General features: G+C 40.7%; 1 protein-coding gene across 1 annotated transcript in view; it reads right to left on the reverse strand.

Moving 5' to 3' along the window:
- Positions 1 to 21502, reverse strand: part of LOC119661284 (muscle-specific protein 20-like) — a 166904-nt gene that overhangs the window by 1523 nt on the left and 143879 nt on the right. The window lies entirely within an intron of this gene.

Here is a 21502-nt window from a genome sequence, read left to right on the forward strand (position 1 = left end):
ATCGCAAAGTTAATAATATAAAAAATGGGGGAACTTATAAAAAATCATTTCGAAAGCATAATCGGTAGACTGCAGCATGTATCATGGTGAAATAGTTAGCTCCATCGATTTTGAAATTCAGGAGAAACTGATACCTGTTATAATGGCGATATATAAGGATGCAAAATATAGCCTGCTTCATCGAGGTAAAACTTCGGAGCAGTTTCGAAATCCAAAGTAGGCCCAACATGGGGCATTCTCTCATTAATATTATCTGTTCTCGCTAACGATATAGTTTTCGTGGAAATTTTCAGCGAGTCATGATATCTTTCCTCAAGGATCTTTACTTGGCTGATGACATCTACTTACTCTTTGAACTTTCGCCAAATGGCTCTGGGTTTGGAGAAGAAGACAAGTACGGTCGGTCTGAATATAGAAACTAGTAAGTCCAAGGTTCTGAGTCTGACCCACAGCAGCATTCCTATTTATATTTATCGACAGAATTATAATAGTTTAGTGCAATTAGACGTTGGTCGAAAGACTACCACCCAAGATGGCAATCTCAAAAACCAGCAGAAATGGGGAAATTGACGGTGAAAGATGGTATAAAAATATTATAGCTACTTTGTAGTGTTCCGTCGATACGTCCTTGCACCCCTTTGTACTAGCCAGGCTCGAGAATATGGGCGTCTCTTAGACACCTTCGTTCCTCTCACGTCATTAACAAAATTGCACGTATTATTTAGCCGATGCGCAAGACCGTATCGGAACCTAGCAAACAAAAGAAATAGGGAAATATCACGCGAATCTAGCGAAGAACATAGCCAAAGCTAAAATGGGAAAATAAAAAAAAAACGGTTTGACAATGCGCTTGGGGCCAGAAAAACTTAAAATCCGAATACTGCGATCGAAAGCGAAGATTCACGACAGATCACATCAATCGATCTTTTCTTGCCTCAGATTTTTAGAAGGCACTACCTATAGGGTTCTTCAGGCTGTAAGAATTGGGGATCTCCCTTATTAGTGTAATCTGCGCGGCCTAAAAAAAATTGGGAAAGAAATCTAACATACAGAGGTAACTTGTTTACTTTCTGGCTGGTACAGGAAGGGCAAGCACACCCCGACGGGACACTTTGGCTAGCCTGAATGTTTTCGACAGATGGCGCTCAACGTGGGAACCATCATTCGTTAGGTTCGGGGCCAAGCATTCGTTTAGTTTCAAATAAGTGAACATGTGGAAGATAGCCTGTTCCGGTGCTAACTTCGTTTTGGTGTATCGGAAAGAGAAACAGCAGTTTCTCGATTTTGTTCCCGGTTCGGATCTACATGCATTTGACCTAGATCGCCTTTTCCGTGGCAACAAAGGTTCTTTTGCCTCATTTTCCCATTCCACTTGGTTGAGCAGTTTCCTATCCTTAATTAGACGTTTTCGCACTCATGAAAAGAGCAAATTGTTCTCGAAACATATATGTATTTCGATATATGCGAATAAAATAAATAATTATAGCGAAAAAGCAAAAACCGTCTAATTATTTCAAATAATTTAATCGCTAGAAACACCGCACGATTACGCTTAGCTTCCTTTCCTTTCATTGGTAGCTTGTCTTAAGAGTTTGTTGTGTTTGTCAGCGGCTTGGGAACTGTCGTCTCGTAGGAGATTGTTTTCCAGTCTTTGCCTTTGTTGCGTTATTTTTATTTCAATTTTTTATATTTCCGTCTTATTTTTTACATTCTCCTTTCGCCTTGAAAATCTCACGTTGATCTTTTTCGAGTTGACATAAATATGTCACTGTCCCTTCCTCCTGATTTTCCGCCATATCATTATGGCTCATTCGATTTTGACACAAGGATAATGGAAAATGGTACGAGACCGCAAGATCCTGTATGAGCCAGGTGGCCCACCATTAGCTATGCTAATGCGGTGAAGAGCAGTCAACTGGCCACATTGTCAAAAGTATTTGCGGAGCAAATTCTCACTCGTCAGGAGCAGGAAATCATCGGATTTCATGACGGACTGGAAGGGAACAGAACTGTCGACATGTGCTTGGGAGGATACTTCAGGGTTACACAGAACTTTTAGAAGCAGGGAGGAGGTAAAAGGGAAACTCCTCATGATCAGAGTAGATAACCGATCCTTCGTCTCAGAGGATATAGAGATTGAAAGAGCAGGACCGTACAGAAAGGTGTAGCCCACCGAGTAGCGGAAGCTGGACGAATTAAACCTACCTTCTAACGCTCAAGGCAGAGAGTGAAATGCAAGAAAGTGCCATGTCGGAGGACTCCTCCGATAATAGATAATAGTTTTAAATACTAATGGTCACCGCTGACATAGCTCAGGTAAACCTCCATCATGTAAAAGCTTCATCTGCAGTCATTGCAATGATAATTTCCAAGAATAACACAGAAAAAGTGTTCGGTCAACAAACCTGGGTATGATTGGCGGAGGAGAATGAATGTAATTTAGGATTCCTCTTCAGAAAAACCAAGAGCAGCATCCGAAAACAAAACTTCAAATACATGTGTCTTTCGCGATCTCGTGGCTGTCAAAATCTTAATGGAAGCCATGGGGAGAATTCGAGAGGCAGTCGTGGTATGAGGATACTATTCAGGAGAGAACATCCGAATCCCACCGGAATTAGTCGTTAAACTGAAGAAGTTCTGTTAGAGAAAGGTGCTACCACTTTTCATTCGCCAACGGCTACCATGAAATCGAGGAAGTAGGGTTATCAATTGAAGATGTTGGTCATCATCATCATCATCATTAACGGCGCAACAACCGGTATCCGGTCTAGGCCTGCCTTAATAAGGAACTCCAAATATCCCGGTTTTGCGCCGAGGTCCACCAATTCGATATCCCAAAAAGCTGTCTGGAGACCTGACCTACGCCATCGCTTCATTTCAGGCAGAGGCCGCCCCGTTTTCTTTTTCTACCATAGATATTGCCCTTATAAACTTTCCGGGCTGGATTATCCTCATCCATGGTATTGCTCATAGATTTTGTTATGTAGGCTACGGAATCGTCCATCCTCATTTAGGGGCCAAAAATTCTTCGGAGGATTCTTCTCTCGAACGCAGCCATAAGTTCGCAATTCTCCTTGCTAAGAACCCAAGTCTCCGAGGAATACATGAGGGCTGGCAAGATCATTGTCTTGTACAGTAAGAGCTTTGACCCTATGGTGAGACGTTTCGAGCAGAACTGTTTTTGAAAGCTGAAATAGTTGTAGCTGTTATCGGTTGTGATTTTCGACCCTAGATAGGAGAAACTATAAACGGTCTCAAAGTTGTAGTCTCTTATCATTATTCTTCCCGTTTGACCAGTGCAGTTTGATATTGTTAGTTGGTTGGTTTTCGGTGCTGACGTTGCCACCATATGCTTTGTCTTGCCTTCATTGGTGTGCAGCCCAAGATCTCGTGCCAATCACCGCCTGCTCGATCTGGATGAAGGTAGTTTGTACGTCTCGGGTGGTTCTTCCCATGATGTCGATATCGTCAGTATAGGCCAGTAGTTGGGTGGACTTAAAGAGGATCGTACCTCTTACATTTACTTCAGCATCACGGATCACTTTCTCGAGGGCCAGGATAAAGAGGACGCATGATAGGGCAACCCCTTGCCGTAGATCGTTGCTGATGTCGAATGGTGTTGAGAATAATCCTGCTACTTATATCTGGCCTCATACATTGGTTAGGATCAACCTAGTCAGTCTTATCAATTTCGTCGGGATACCGAAGATGTGAGTACCGCCTTGAATTCATCCTTAGCAATAAGTTAGAAATGCATGACGTAGGGAACATGCTGACATGCGATACCACCGCCAGGCAAGAAGTACTAGGCATAGGTCAAGAGAATACTCCGATGAACGGGCTGTTCAAGAATTGCGGGTGGGCCCTCTCAGATTCGACATTGAGGACAACCTGAAAGTAGAAAAAATGGTACGGATTCCCGGAAGAGCAGACTAGAACTTCTATACAAAGCACCTGAGCGGCAACGTGGCCTTTCTGCAGGTGAGTGGTGATATCAGGAACGAAATGGAGTTGAAACTAGTGGTGGAAGATCTCAATAGGGTCGTCATTAACGCATATGAGGCCAGTTGTCCAGCTAATACAGTCACGTCATCAAGGGAACAGAAACCTAGCCACAATAAGAACAGTGCTCCGAAATCTGGGGACTGGCAGAGGTATAAACATGCACTGACGACGTATATTATACGTCGCATAGCAACGCGATCAGGGAAGCAAAACACAGCAAAACAGCTTGAGGAAATTCTGTGGAGAGATTGAATAAACTATAGAGGCTTGCAGGCTTTACAGAGCTCTAGCAAAACACAGGGCAACATCTTCTGTCTGTCTGAAGAAAGAAGATGGGACATTTACCAATAGTGAAGAGGACAAGGTGTATCCGCTCCTCGGAACACATTTTACTGGATCCTACTCCATGGTGGGCGACAAAAATATTTTGGGACTTGTTAGCATTGATGGAGGGAACAAGTGGTTCTCGAAATATCGGTATTTGCAAGATTAATCAATGTCACTAGCGAATAGAAAAAAAATTATCGCAAATAATTTAATCCCTAGAAACACCGCGAAACTATACTCACATAAAAATATTTTCCATGATAACCCAATAACAGACAGCAGGGGAAAAGAAAACTTGGAAGCTAGCAAAGAAGGTATGCTCGGAGGCTAGACTAAGATTGTCGGAACCTTACCTTACTACTTTACTAAAATCACCTGGCATTTTCCAAGAGGGACCTAGAAAACGTGTTAGGATCTTTCTTAGGAGGGGTAAGGGGTGGAGCTGAGTAAAAGTTGTCTTTATTCTGAAAACGGGCGAAAAGGATCCTTTCCATCCTAAACCTTTCACATTAATTGGTATGACATCATTCGTGTTCAAAACGGTGGGCAAAGTAATAGAAAACTATAGTAAAACGATCGTTCTAATGCTTGAGAGGGGAGACTACATTAGAAGGCCTTTCTCAGGTACTTTTATTAGATTTCTTTCCCACAAATGTGAAAAAGGTCATTTTGAGAAAAACGAGTTTGAAAAAAAAAATGTTTAAAAAATGTCCTTTGAGATATGAAGACACTTATTACTCTTAATTAGAAACAAATACAGTTACAACCAACACAAATGGACTCGTAGTCTTCTACGAGGTTGACGCCAAGTATTATGTGTCTAAATGTACTATTTATATATATAACGCAGCAACATTTCGTAAGGACATAAAGCATCTACCTCCTTGGCGGTGGACTCTGAGCGGTGCTCGATAATCGCTCGGTTCACGCATATGAAAGGATCATGATTTTCACTTTGAAATTTCTGCAGCGTATTCTAGGATAGCTAAGCTAACGATCTATACTATAGAAAAAGTCGATTTCGAAAACCTCCTGAAGTGGTTTCCCCCCTTAATCCGCTACATCCATGCATACATACGCTTACCTGGCAGGGTGGTCAACCGAAACTGCCCTGTATCAGCTGACGGACGTACTATGGGATACCATAAAAACAAAAGAAATAGCATTGTGTGCGTTTTTAGATATAGAAGGAGTGTTGGGTAACACATCGCACACAAAGATACGACATACCCTCATTCGCAAGAAGTGGGGCACTTCTTTTCTGGATGGGCAGGGCAGCAATATAGCACCGTTCATTTGGAAGCGCAAGCTTCGCCACGTGGGAGCCATTAAATTAATTGGCATGGAGGTGAAACGAGTGAAAGAGTCCAAGTATTTGGGAACCATGCTAGATCAAAAGCTGCTCTGGAAAACACCTTTTGAAAACCTTTTACTTGTGGACTCATAACAAATAAAAATGGGAATGCAACCCGAAAGTGCTGCACTGGGTGCACACTGCAATAGTAATGCCAATGATTACCTATGGGCGTTAGTTTGGGCAGGAAGAACTGAACCCAGCACAACAGCCAGAGAGTAAAACAAACTTCAAAGACTGGTTTTCGTATGTATGAGGACATTCCCAAAAGTATCCTTGGAGGATCCTTTGGGATTGGCGCCTCTTTATCTGCCCACACAATTCCAAGTAAGGAAGAAGATCTTCAGAATGTCCGAGAATATCAGCAAGGTGGGAAGCTGCCTAAATCGAAGGAATATTGATATTCTTTCTAGGGGTACCTCGAATCACTGATACTAATAGTTAGTGGGCAAACTAGGAGAGTGTGACAGTGACCTACGGCTTAAACTAGCAACTGACTAGCCTGGTACACTAGCAGCAGACGGATCAGACGCCGGGGACATTGATCCAAGGAAAACGTACTTTGAAGCAATGGGTAAGCCATACGAGCATATTCCCGGTGGAAATATACGCCATAAACAGATGTGTATCCTTCAACCTCGAAAGGAACTATGAGAAGCAGAATATTGCTATTCGTACACTTTTGACAATTGATGACACTATGTAATGGTGTTTTGCTTCGTCAACTAAATTTTGGGGACTAGACTCTTTCCAGGTGCAAATAACGATACGTAACTAATCTTGGAATTTATTATCTAATAGCAAATATTGAGTGGGCCAAAAGCGGGTCGATAAGATGGACGTTATCACTCATCCAAAATAACTCGTACGTAACCACAAATTCGTGTTAAGTTCATTAGATAAGAGAACCACAAAATTTTCTCCAATTTTGAGATGTCGGTGTTTGATTTGTGTCAATTCGCTAACTCAACCGAATGGTCTGGGTTATCAACATTCACCAAAGTCTATATTAAACCCTGTATTTACCTTTCAGTGAACATAGGTAGACATACATTAGGTGGCGCTTCAAATTTTTAGTTAATATTTCTTTTTATTTCGTTTTCTCTAAAAAGAGTTGGATTCAGATACAACTCCATGTGTTTGCGATTTTTCTGACATGAACTAGATGATTTTCTATAATTTTATGGAATGCAGGGTAATTCTCACTAGACCCATGTATCTGTAGTGATAAGATTTTTTTATTTGTGATGTTATAAGCTAAATTGTAACTCGAGAGTCGCCATCTCGGTTTGATTTGGCTGATGTTGATAACTCGGAATAAAGTAGTACTTTTGGTCCCAATATACTTCTTTTCTAAAGTGGTTCATGACGTCGAGGGTAAATTTCTTCCGTGAAAGTATCAACTTATCAAACATTCAAGAAACTTTCCTGGGGATTCCTTTCCAGAAAACCTAACTAAAGTCAATAATGTGAGCAAACATGTAATCCAAATGTGGCCACAATTCCTACGGACATACACTGCCATGGCTAGTGACTGCCTCAACAGATAGTTGTTAGTGCGCTTCAGGTTTTGATACGAGAAATACCATTCCGATGCCAACTATCCGTTCACTGCTCACACTATCCGTACTCTGACTGTAATCTATCCCCAAGTCCGTTGGAGCTAGCTCCACTGAATGCTTGCTAGCGATTCTGCTCGCCGCTGGTTACAGCGGACTTAAAGTTCCCATCTGATAGCACAAACAGTTTAAAATGTTGACGCTACAAGTTAGCGAACAGCGACCCGTTCCCACAGCAGCAGCACAGATCATCTCCAACAGTTTAAGGTGGATTGGATTCAATTCCACCCACTACAGAAAGGTCACAACCAGTAACAGTACAATTCGATAAAATTTGGACACATATAGGAGGGAAGAAAGTAGGGCAATCAGTCCAGTTATCTGGGGTTCTGAAAGGATTTTTTACTTCATTGACTGGATTGAGGTGAATCGTGGATACAATAACTGTTGATATGAACGCTTCCATTTTAGACCATGAAATTTTCTGCACTTTTTCATCATTACCAGAAGCCCAAGCTTCCTAGGTGTCAAATTTCCATTGTCTCCGACTGTACCTGCTTTATTAATAATAAATCTCGTATGCAGAATCGCCACAACAGCGGCGCCACATTTGTGCTTCCAACTTCCAGTGGCTTTTAAGGACGTGACTCGGTCGAATTTTGCGATTGTTCAATTGCACCAGTTTCCAAAGTTGACCGCATCAATGAGAGCACTCGGAGAATTCCGATCAGGCGCCCAGCAGCCGTAGGCGCTGCGTGCGATTCCCGGATTCCTTCCCAGAGTCATCGCAGTTCCGTGGGCTGTGACGTCGCGGCCATCGAATGTGTGAGAAAGACAACGACGCCAGTTGTGAAATGCCGAGTCGACGAAATGTATTCGTGCTATGCCATCCACACCAGGCGAGCAGAACGCCGAAGAGGTGGTGCGCAGACGCTTCAACCAGTTCCAGTTGAAAGTTGTTCATTGCTCGTTCTCGGGTAGAGACCTGTTTGGTTGAGTGAAGTAGGGGAGATTGTTGCTTCGTGGGTAGAAGTAATTTCTAATGATTTTCTTTGAGGAAATTAGATTTGATCACTTGATATCATGGATATTTGAGCATTTCTCCTGGTGTTGCGTGTATGATATGATTAGTGAGGCACATTTAAAACAAAGACTTTTATAATTTTTTTTTATAAACAAAATGTGCATTGATTATGGAAAACAAGTAATTCCAATTCATATTTTAAATAGGTTTATCAAAAAAGTGGGGAGAGGCAAACATTGTTCTTCATTTGAAAGAGAACTTATCATAAATTTACGAAAGGGGAAAACTATCAAATAAATAGTAGACATCATAGACTACTTCAGAACCAAGGATTTAAGAGTATTTCATTAGACTTCGAAATCAATATAAGGAGAAGAAAGCGGGGAAAGAATATATGGTTCGATTTATATCCAGAAGCAGCCCAGTTAGAAAATCAGCTGATTTCATTGGATTCAAATAAAAACTGGTGCTACAGTAATAAGTAAGATTAGGTTGAAAGAGCTGCAAGGAAGGTACCCTTTTTGAGGTAAATCAAACGTTGAAATTCGCCTATACATTCAAGTCGGGAAAATTTGCTTTCGTTCAACGAAACCTGCATCCCTAAGAAACAACAAGACATTTTATGTCGAGGAGGTAATGCCAAAAATGTGAGAGTTCATCCACCACAAGAGTATCCAGCAAAAATGGTGAAAGCTTGGCGGCAGTCAATAAAAGTTGCATTTATAGAATAGCCCCGAGTTTCCAGCCTTTAACATCATACAACACTGTAAAGTCAAGTCTGTGGAAACTAATAGATATAAAACAAATCGAAAACCGGAGGTTAACTGCTTCGGGTATGATATGTTTTATGTACTACTTATACAAGGATATTTGACTGGGCATTTGTCCCATTCACTTTAATATGACACTGACATTCAAGGCAATAAATTTGCACAAAACTGGCAACTTTGACTTATTATAACTCTGTTAGTTATAGAGCGGTGCTTTAGTTTCCAGTCTAGAACCGACGTGCTCTCTAGAAATCTGAGACTTTGATTGCTTGACAGACAAGAACAAAGTAGAAGAGGCGATCAAACGCGAGTGTCCGGATTGGTATCAGAAGGTCAAAAATTCGTGGTGGAAGTTATATACGTAAATACGCGAGGAAGATTCTAAATAGCGGTGACATTTTATATGTTTTGGATATGAATCTGGGCCGCTCCAACAAATGTTATAGATGTTTGGATTATGGGCACACGTCTCCAACCTGTAGGGAACTTGACATGAAAATGTTGTGAAAACTGTAGACTCGGGGCGGTGTCCAGTCTTCAGAGTAGAACTGGAAAGAGCTGTACTGAAAGAAGGACCTTGTTTCATGGCACTCTGACATATCAGGTACCGCTGCCATCTAATTTCGGGATAGCACCTTCCTTAAGATTCTTGCCCAAGGCCGAAGGGACGACTTTGTCTGGATTCGGTGTTTGTGGGTAATATTTTCAGTGTGTGCGGCGCAGATGGCCGATTCCTGGTCGGGGGTGATTTCAACACCAGGGCACTTGAATGGAGCATGCCTCACCCAGACTCCAGAGTAAAACGAATTATCGAAAGGGCTGCAAGAGTTGCTGTAGTTTTAAGCACCGGATCCATTGAACGTTCCGGCGCCCGGGTTGAGAGGGAAGTATTCCAGACCTAAGCTTCGGGTCGGAGTCACTGGTGGCCGGGTGGCGAGTTCTGGAAGTCGAAGTGCTTGACACAAACTCTCGGTGTGCGCCACCGCGGCGCTTTTCCTGCGCTTGGAACTTTGCGAAGGTGACCACCGCGAGGTTTGTCGAAACTCTTGGAACAGGTGGCGCTGAGCTGGGGGTACTTCTGGGGTTGGTGGCACTACAACTGACACTGTTGTAAATTCAGTTATGAACCTGATAACCATATATTACCTAACGCCAGGAGGGCATCGAAATGTGGTAAACCCTCTATGTTTTGGTGGACGACGAAAATTGCGGAGCTACGGAAGGAGTGTTACCGACTCCGCCGCTTAGTACAACGTCTAAACGACCTGGGGAGGCATGCACGATAATGAGCAACTTAAGGGAGACCCCGCAGCGCAATAAACAAGAGGAAAGCTCGCTGCTGGCAGTTACAAACTGGTAACCCGAAAATTCGGAGCCTTTCGGAATTTCTGCTTACTCAAGGTAGAGCAGATGGACCGTACGGGCACTATTCCCTGCGAACCCCGTACGGAATGATGACGTTGGCGCGGAGAGCGCCGAGGACTGCCCACTTTTCCGTATAAAGTAGTTGAAACAGGCAATCCTCTCTATGGAAACATTCCAGCGGAGGTACACAAACTGATGTTCCAACATCAGCCAGACCTATTGTTCGGCGCATTCGACGCTTGAATGAAAGAAGGCATTTTCCTTTTTTGTTAGAAAATTTGCGCTGATCAGCACAGGGAAAAGCCACCCCAAGTTGCCGTCTTTATATCGCCCACTTTGTATGCTTGACACTGCTGGGAGAGTGCTCGAAAAGCTCATCAGAAGTAGACTCGCTGAAGCGATACGCGCTCCTGGAGACTTATCTCCACGGCAGGGTGATTCACAGTTGATGGTGTCATGCAAGTCGTGGATGCTTGAGCTCCTCGACGGGTGGTGCTCCTCGTAACGCTTGAGGTCAGAAATGCCTTTAATTCCGTAAGATAGAACTACATTTTTGGGACACTAGACAATACTTTCCAGGTGTCCAACTATCTCCTGGCAAAATGAAACTGGAGGCATATGGAGAGTATTTCCTTACCCAGTTCTTAAGTGGACTGACTGTCTTACTGCGCAAGATTGGAAAGGCAAGATCCCTGGATTTTGTGTTTTGCAATGTTGTGGACGAATCATACCTTTTTATCTTGTGGAAGGTGGGATGGGATTCATCCGCAGCTCCAGTTAAACACAGAGTATTTTTTCCAGACAACATTGTCGAGGAGACGCTGAGGAGCGCGGACAGGTGGAGCCGTTGGCCCATTACATACGGGTCCTTCTCGTTGCAAAGAAGAAAGAGCTCGACTGGTGGAGGAGACGGATGGCAGGGGGTTACTTGAACTGAGAGTTCCTGTCCTTCTCTCTTCTCCAGTTGGTGAAAGTAATTCCCTGATTTGAAGTATTCGCAAGGCGGGAGAGTTTGGAGACAAGCTCGAAGTAATATGGAGGTATTTAGTTGGTAGTCCGACAACGTTGCATTGCGGGAGTCCAATACTCAGTGCGTAAATGCATTCACCTACCATACCCAGAAAAAAGTGGGGTTTTCACTCAATTTCTAAAAAATTTGCCTACAATGAATATAATATTATAATATTAATAAACTGGTATAGAGTATTTTGAGACCTAGATATCTTCTGCATATTTTCTTTCAGATATTTGGGTCCTTGAAGTAACTGACCTTTTCAGGCCCCCGCACTTCTCTTCTTTGCGACCAATGCCATAATTAGTATCGGTTTCGGATATACTCGGTGAAAAAAAATTTACATCCCCCTTTTGGATGAATGAGGAATCCCCCTTAAATTCAATGTGGAACTATGTTACCTGCTATTGAATGCATGAAATGGGATTAACAGGTCAGGACAGAGAGACAGTAAACCGATTTTAATATGGTTTTGTTTTACATAAAACCTTAAAAAGGTTCTATTACGAGAAAAAGTGCAGGAATCATGATGTAGCATCCTTAAAGAAATTTGTACGAAATTCACCAAGTCGATGTCGCAGCTCCTTTTATTTTAAACACTTCATGTTAATATTAATAGTTCATACTTACTTTATATATAAGATGAGAAGACTTATGTAAATATGCGGAGAAAGTAGTTCGTATCTACTTTTTTTCATCCAGAATTTTGGGCATTTAGATTTTCTATTTATTATTTTGTTGGTTTTGGTAAATTCAAGCTAACAGCAATTAAAAGAAGAGAACTGAATAATGTTATATTGAAATATATGACTATAAGATGAATAAATGTTAAATAATGAGTTGTCCCCATTATTTTTTCGTCCTGGAAAATTACTCTATCGAATGACCACTACATCTTTTACGTTCAAAAAACTTGACCTACTCAACAAAGCCATAGTTTGGCACTTCCCCAACTATTTAATCCCAGACTTCAAACCATTTTCGGTTTCACTGTAACTTCGAAGATATAACTGTTCAAATTTTAAAGAAAATTGAAAATAAATTTTTCATCCAAATTTCAAAATGTAATTTTGTAACGGCATTTTAAATTTACAAACCAGCAAAATTTATGAAAGTTTTCCCAACATGTTAGCTTTCAGATTATATAGGCTCGATTATTGGCCATTAATTATTACGCATTATATGGGAGGAAATGTGGTCTTGATTTGGAATCAAACGTCTCCCAGATGCTTTTTATTTGAGATAATCAAATGAATGATAGAACTTCAATTTACTCAACATCAACGTCACGTCTTCTCCCATTTAATGTGCAACATTCGTAATGCATGCCTTTCGAAAGCTAACATACATAACTTTGCCAACTTTGCTTGTTCGTAAGTTTAAAGCACCGTTACAATATTATATTTTGAAAATTAGGTGCAAAATCGGATATCTCACCCAGGTTACTTTTTAAAAGTGCAAATTGAGCCCTTTCATTGGCCACCCCACGTAGCCATATTCTGCCTAAAAATAATTTACATCTCGTTTCGCATGCATTGGGAAGCACCTAAAGTGCTACAAAGCCAGCATCGATTAAGCGAGGGCGGTTTTTGAGGACCGGTAGTCGCGAGGCACTCAAATCATCATCCAGCGTATCAAGCCACGGTTGTTTCCGTGGACGTTTTGGTCGCTTACCATCGACTTCGATGTTCAGACTAATCTTGGCGAGTAAATTCTCGTTACCGAGAATTACATGATCATATCATCGAAGACGCTTCTCTCCCAATTTTTCCACGATCGGTGCAACCCCATATCGATCGCGGATATCCTCATTTCGGATGTGATCAAAACATGTGACGCCACTAGTCCAACGGAACATCTTCGTCACTATTACGCCAAGAGACCGTTCATTGTCACAGAACCATAGAGGGCGACAGGGCTGACGACAATGCAGTAAATTTTAGATTTGAGACGTTCATTGATTCGATTGTCACAAAAATACCAGTCGTGCAGCGCCACTTCATCCAGCTTGCGCTAATGGTCGAAGCAATTTCATAATGCAGTTCTCGATTGATTGATAGCATTAAGATGAGATATTTAAGTCGCTCAGTTCTGGGTAGGATATTGCCATTGACAGTGACTGTGGCAGTTTCATGGGGATTAGTCATCAAAAATCTTGTTTTATTCAGATTCAATCTAAGACCGTGTTGCATGCGGCGGTCATTTTATTTTTGGACAAGTTTTTCGAGATCATTTATAGCTTGAGATGCCAGGAAAACATCAACTACATAAAGTAGTGTAGTGGTGGCCCTGGACGATGTATCGTTCTGTGTGGCTGTGTCACAAGTTAACACAGTATTATTAAGAACAAAGAGCAGTGGTGAGAAGGCGCTTTCTTGATGAATACCGATAGAAGCACGATGCTACGAGGTGTGCGAGGTGTTGTCGAAGAGTATACCAGATGAGTTCATGTGACACCCCTGATTCAAAAATCTTCATGGTGTGGGACAATAACGGGATCGAATGGTAATTTGAACATTTTGCTGGACTACCTTTCTTTTTCCGTATTGGAACTGTGGTGTTTTCTTGGTAGTCAGATGGTGTTCTACCTTTCTCAATAACCCATTTGAAGAAGGGTTCAGGTTCTGTTGCTCTCCCCAATTTCATCCCTTTTATTGCTTCCTCGACTTCAGTGACGGAAGGAATTGCTTCTAATGTCGACAATGCTTGTGGAAGTGCAGGATGAACAAAAGTAGGATGGTTCGTTATAATGCTCAATATACCTGAATTAAAAAAATAGATCTTTTGCTATCAACTACATCGGTTGTAATACTTTGTGCCAGTTTTTTTCACATTTGTTTGTCTACGAGAACAACTTCAAAAGCAACACTGCAATATAAGCTACCATAAATAATTGTGATTGCTTTAAGACACTTAGTGGACAATAAAGTATAATAGTTAAGAGTGCTGTTTCCTGAATATATGGTATCCTCCTCTCTCATCAAATGAGCAATATGTGCCTATTACTTCTGGCTAGACCTACATACACATGTTAGGCTTCCCGAATCATAACAAACACTTAAACTTAAATCCTTGCCAATAATCTTATTTTACGCCATACGTACAAGTTCACGGAGATACTAAGTGCAGAACAAGAGAAAACAATGACGTCTGTCTGTACATTGTAGTATGTATATTTATAATTATTTAGGTGTGCTACATATGATTGATTCTATTTTGGTTTCTATCTGAGGTTTTTTTAGGTTGGGTTCAAAGACATTCGAAAGGCTTGAATAGATGTCGAAAAACTGGTTGTGAATGACAGTTTTTGTTTCCTCAGACATTTGGTCATCGTCTCAACTTATCGAAAAAAGTTAAATCTAATTTTCAATTGAGAAAATGGAATATGATATCTAAAATAGATGAATACGTAACTTCGTTCGTTGCCATCACGGCTTAACCAAAAATTAACTTCCTCTTTGTGTTATTTGATCACCGAATTTCTAACTTCTTGTTTAGTGTACTTACGGATAATATATAATAAATAAGGAATCACGATTTCTACAGCTGTGATGTGATAGCAAATTATATTTAGATTTTAAATTTTTGTTGAGACTGGCAGTTTTTGGGGATGGGCATGTTCACGGTCGCTAGTTTCTTCGACGGCAATGCTTCCGTGTCCAATAGAAATTTGTCCTAGTGACTTATAAGTTTGTAGTCAGTCAGTGGCTAGCCGACAACATTCGCAACTATGAGATGGCGAGTTGATCGTTTGGTTACAGAGGTTTATCTGGAGGCGTCTGGTTTTCACTCATAGCTGGAAGAATCACAATTAGAATGATGATATTTTCTCTACTGAATATATTTTAATTTTTTTTGCACGGTACCACAAATGAGAAAACCTTAATGAATACGGGTTATGATTAAATCTTTTTAGGAAACTACATATATTTAGATTCTGTCTAAATACTTGCTAAATTCTCCAGTCTAGGTTTTGGGTATTTCAGCCTTATAAGGCCCTTGCTGTTACGTCGGAGAATCTAGATGAATTGTTACTGGTGCAGCCCAAAAAACAGCCCACTAAGTTGACATCAACCTGGGCCCAGGAAGTCGAAATAAGTACTTATAGAACGATCCATTGCAGAGAAGCTCATCAATTGTAAGGCCTTTCTCAAAATATAGTACAGCGTAATTCTCTCGAGAGCTTTGGATATACAAAATGATTACCTAAATTGACGATTGTCAACCACTAGGGGATAGCTATCAAACAAACGGAAATATGTCCAGCTTTCCCACAGTAGCCATCGATAGGCGTTCATTTCTTTCTTCATTGAGGAGACCGTACAATTTCATATGAAATGCATGGCCGTTTCCTTCTCTTCCTAGTATTAGTTACATATAGTAGAGGCCGTCTATTGTTGCCATGTGGACTAGGTTTAAAGAGCAATGATCTGTTAAAAACGTTATTAAGATTTCTAGATGCCCTTTCCTGAAGGATAATCTACAAATACCGCTCTAGAGGCCCCAGATTCTTTCACAAAGGGCTGCACCTGCCAAAGGGGGCACCAATTTCATATCCCTAAAGGCTGGGTGGCGTCTTGACTGAGGCCATCACTTCATCTCAGGCAGGGTCTACTTCGTCTCTTTTTTCTATCAGAGATATTGCCCTTATATACAACTTGTAATAATCGACCTGCTACTGTCTTTTCGTGCACCTAAATAGGCAGTATATACCAAGAAATTATCATATATTGGTGAAGGTCGAGGATATGGTATGCTACGCTAGAGAATGGAGCACAGAAATTGTTGCTTTTGACTTCATTGCGTGTGCCAGAGAATGAGAAAATCCACACGCAGAGAGAAAACCCATCATATATCGTATTGTACCCCGAGTGTATGGGGCTCATTGATGTCGAGGCGATATCTGTATATTTCCTAGTAAAATAATGAATTCCTCGACTTTCGGTTGGCGTGTCTCCGTTTTAGACAATAGAGCAGTATATAGAGCTGACCATGAGGCAAAGGAGCATACTTATTAGAAAGCTTTCATAAGCCTTAAACTAGTTATACAGTAAATCAAAAAGGATAATTTCAAAAAATGCTATGCAGCGCCGAAAATAAATTCATAGACGAATGTCTACAGAGTAATAGCAAGACTCAGAGGGCATACATCTATGCGAGACACATGCTCTTCTGAAGATTATTTAGATCCTCAGGAGGACAGGAATCGCTAGATTTTACAGGACAATCGACATCAAACCACCGGGTTTCGATGGGATACTTAATAAAGCTATTGAGCTGATTGTCAGGTTCTGAGGTAATATTGTGTATTTATGGAGTTGTTTGAGTCATGCTTAGTGAATGAGTTTGTTTCTTGCGACATACAAAACCTAGAAGATAGTGTTCTTCCCTGAAAATTATGGTGAAAATGATGGGTGCATCTTCAGAAGATTATTTTCTTTCTGAAAATCTAGAAGGTTTGCCACAATGATGATTAGGCTTTTACAGAATCAGATCAACCACTGTTGCCATTAACTTGATAATTGGTAGAAATCACCAAATTATTATACAAAACGGAAATTATTAATGAGGTTATTGTGGAATCGTAAGGTGAAAGAGGATTATGTTTATAATGCGGCATTGACTAGGATGCAAAATATTTCGAGGATGTTGAAAGGTGGAAATGAAAAGCGATACTCTAAAATATAGTTGAGGAAAGGATTGTACATAGGAGATTTGGAATCCAGGCAATGATATAGTAGAGTAAGCTCAAAACAAGCTCAGGAAAATGGAGGAGACTAAGATGCGCGGTTGCAAACCTAAATTAAATTTGTGTCTATTTTATGGAAGTTCGACGGAGAAGGGTGTATCTTTATTGCGTTGAAATTTCTGCCACTGAGAAGGTATATGCCAGGGCCTTTTAAGGGGTTTCCTACTTCGAGAAAAAATAATGAAAATAATCACGATTTCGGAATTATACAAGTGAAGCTTTTTTGATTACATCTGTCTCTATACAGGTTTTCGATTTATAACTGTGAGTTTGTATTTAATTTTGCGAGAAGAAGACATGATTTCCATGTATATATCTAACTCAATATTTATCAAGCGAGTCATTACAGAAGTTGTTCAATAGATGTTCAATCAAGTCAGAAAACGATTACGGAGAACATTGTAAAGAGGAAATTACAAAAAGACGAAGATGATAGACATACCAAATACTGAGTGTAGATAATTCGGAGAGTAGTAGCCCGGCGCTATTCAGTTCAGGCTTGGGGAAGGAGAATGAACCAACTGTACTATCAGTAGTATTCTAGAGCGGAGAATCTATAACTGGTTATATTTAATAATTGATAGCGGTCGTTATTTTATCAATAGTTTGGCTTGCGAAGGACTTGGTCAGTGGTTGATGTTACTAAAATGGCAATTGAGCTTATCCAAGAAAACCACATTTAAAGCTTATTCGGCAGAAGGCAGCAGCCAACAGCTCATCTTTATTTAAGCGGCCTCAAATACAATGCAATGCGACAACTTTGCTTCCTTATACGTGGCACCCATTGCGGAAATCAGCACTAAATAGCGTCCGCGATATATGTCCTCGAGTCCATAAAAAAAAACAGATAGACAGTTACAGGCAGTAGTAGATACACTGCGATCCAGAAGACGGTTGCACGCATCCTTAAATGAATGTCCTACAACTTAAACTTGAACCATTAACGGCGTCATCATATAAGGGCAACACAGAGATCTCCATAATCATGTTTGGGTTTCAGAAAGAAGTGCTAAAACAGCATTATAGGCCTGCATAAATGGATCTGTCGAGTTAAAAGCCCAAAAGGCGGATTCAAAAGAGCTAAGATAGGGGGCCGCTACGTTGCGCCAAGTCTCGCACTAAATGAGTTTGTATTGCTGGTCGAAAGGTTTGTTTCCGATGCAAGTCGCCATAATCCAAGAATAATCACCAGCGATTTCAACGCTTAGTACGAAGATTGGGTAAGTCGCTAAATGAAGATGCGCTAAATGAAGGCATTTTTACGTATGAATGGAGCTCTGGAATCAAGCATGAGACACTTTCATGCCACGCTGTATTATATTCAAGGAAAGAATGCCCAACTTTTGGTGGAATATCTCAAAGTCTGCCTTAAAATGAGGAGACGTAGCTAAAGTAGCAGGAAACTATTTGAGTTTACATAGTTGCATAACCATAAATGCAAGCAGCTATTACAACGAGTAAACAAGGTGGTTTTAAAGGAAGAGGTCTCTGATCTATGAAGAGGTGGTACAAATCAGTTATGCCGTCAATCAAGGGGAAAAGGTTTGCCGTCTATCAAAAACCTGCGGGATATTATTAGTGTTCCTTTTCCACAAGTTCGAAATGAGGCAAACATACCCACTGTTCAGGTAGGTCACGACGAAATTCCTTTGATGACCACAGAAGAAGCTCTTGAGATTAGGGAGAACATTGGCGAGTAAACCCGCGGGCTTAGACGGTATGTATTAGCGGTCGTCAAATTGGTTCGATTATAGATTTACGGCGTTTTCCAGCAAGTTGCAAGCGGCATCATAATTCTGCAGGCAAATAAACCTTCGAGCCATACTGCATATTATAGGCCTATAAGCGGAGGCTGCAATGGAAACAATTAATATAGAATATAGGCAGCCCAAAAAAGCCATCGGCCCTTTATCTTGAGAATTGTTGGCTCGATCTTGCTTCATGCAGTTCCTCCCTGGGTGTTGCTATAAGGGAAAAAGTTAAGCTCCTCATCGATTAACTGTATTACGGATATTGTGGCCCTACCGTACAATATACGATGAAGAAGCATGTATAATAAAAAATATGGTTGCCATCGATATCTTGGCTAGTGCGGGTCGATGCTGTTATAATGCATCATAGTTCCATACCTACCGTCGAAAATTAGTATGGACCCAACATATTCAGGAGTGGCTAAAAAAATGAGACCTCTTCCTTTTTTTAGCCTTTGTCCCGTTCATAAGCGGGAGTGGCTCATCGTGATCGGTTGTACCGTTTTTTAACTGATCTGGATGCAGTCGCAAGGCTTTCAAATCACAATTCAACGCATCAAGTTACCGCTGTTTCGGCCGGTTCATTTCGGATGTGATCAAGGCGTGTTACGTCACTTGCCATTACCGCAAGATGCCATTTATTATATTTGGCAGGGCAGACGACACTGCGGTAAATTTTCAACTTGAGACGTTCGTTGATACGTCGTTCATAAAGGGCACCAGTTATGGATCCCCACTTCATCCAGATTGCGTTAATGCGTGAAGTAATTTCATTACGCAGTTCGCCATTGGCCGATAGGATTGATGCGAGATATTTAAATCGCTCAGTTCTGGACAGATCATTGCCGCTGCCAGTGACCATGCCTGCTTTCAGTTTTATTCAGATTCCATCATCAATTCGATTCGATTCGATAATTTCCCTTTCGGACAAGTTCCTCGAGATGGTCCTAGAGCAATAGAACCCAGCGTAAGAGTTTTATTTATTCTTCAGTTTTAGAAATGCAATATAATGAGGGCGATGTTTCTCGTGGTATTTCTTTATGAGTCACCGCAAAGCGTGTATTTCGTCAGTAGCTCCGCAGTGCTTGACAAACCCGGCAAAAAATATTAGAGGATTCACTAAAAAGGATGTTGAACCTACAGAATCCGAGATGGGTCAAAGTGGATTAAACGACAACCTTATCCGATTTTTAAGCGGTCACGGAGGATATCGCACATATCATGCTTTTGACATGATGACTCTGCATATTGCCCGATATGCGAAATGATTGTGGAACATGTGTAAAATAAAACCTTATTAAAATCGATTCACTGTCTATCTGTCACGCACAATTTCTTCAAAACGGCTAAACCGATCCGAAATTTGGTGGAACTATGAAATCCCACGCACACAGCGAGTGACATAAATTTAGGTGGAGTTTAAAGGGGGGCATGCAAAGGAGGGATTTTAAAAAAAATGATATTAGTTTTGGCGTGAATTGCATAGTGCGCGAGGAAGGAGTCAAAGTGTTCGCACTTGAAGTGATACCAAACCAAAAATACGAAAAAAGTCAGGACTCTGCATTTAGATGAAATCTAGGCCTCAAAATATGATCCATTCCCAAATCTGTTCAAATAAACTTACTAGTAGTATATTACCAACTTTTACAAATATGCTTGAACTCATCCTTGCACTACCAAATTCCGCACCAGCATAGAGGACTATATTTGCATACACGTGCCAAATTTTATGAAAATCCTGCCATTAACGCCAAAGTTATAGCAGCTCAAATTTAACAATTTATGGCGAATTTACTGCTTCTAAAGCCATGCAAATAAGATGCTGACGTCATAATTAACAAGAATAATTGAGAATCGCGTGAAATATTAGATTCGCGTTTATGAAGAATCTACTTCTACCCTTTTTAAGGTTTTTTAAGGTTTTGTGCAAAACACTTATGTCAAATTTAAGCTTCGAAAGATGCCCCATTCCGATATCTGCTTAAATAAACTTACTAATAGTATATTACCAACTTTTAGAAATTGACTGAAAAACCCCCTTAAGTTCATCCTAGGAGTACTAAATTTTGCACCGACACAGAGGACTCTCGTGCACACACATGCCATTTCTCATGGAAATCCGACTATTAGTGTCAAAATTATAGCAGTTCAAACTTATCAATTTTCTGCGAATTTACTGCATCTTAAGCCATGTAAATAAGATGCTGACGTCATAATTAACGAGAGTAATTGGCATTCGAATGAAATATTAAAATTCCATTCATGAAGAATCTATTTCTCCCTAGCCCTTTTTTTATCAGTTGTAGGCTAAATTCTTGCCATATGTTAATAATATTAAACTCAGAGTCTGAAGCGTATGAGGTTGACTATTATCAATACAGGGCTTTCGATCAAATGATTTATTTAAATCGCTTTCTGAAAACTAGAGGGCAATTGAAATATGTCATACGGAGCTGTCATGCATTCGTCGCTCGTCACATCTTCTTCTTTTTTTTCACTTTTGTCCCATTTACAACCGTCGTGATCGGTTTCACCATTTTCTTTTATCAAATGCCCGATCTGGATGCAATTTCGAGGTTTTTAAAT

This window comes from Hermetia illucens, chromosome 1 (genome assembly GCF_905115235.1).
Source record: "Hermetia illucens chromosome 1, iHerIll2.2.curated.20191125, whole genome shotgun sequence".
Classification (NCBI taxonomy): Eukaryota; Metazoa; Arthropoda; class Insecta; order Diptera; family Stratiomyidae; genus Hermetia; species Hermetia illucens.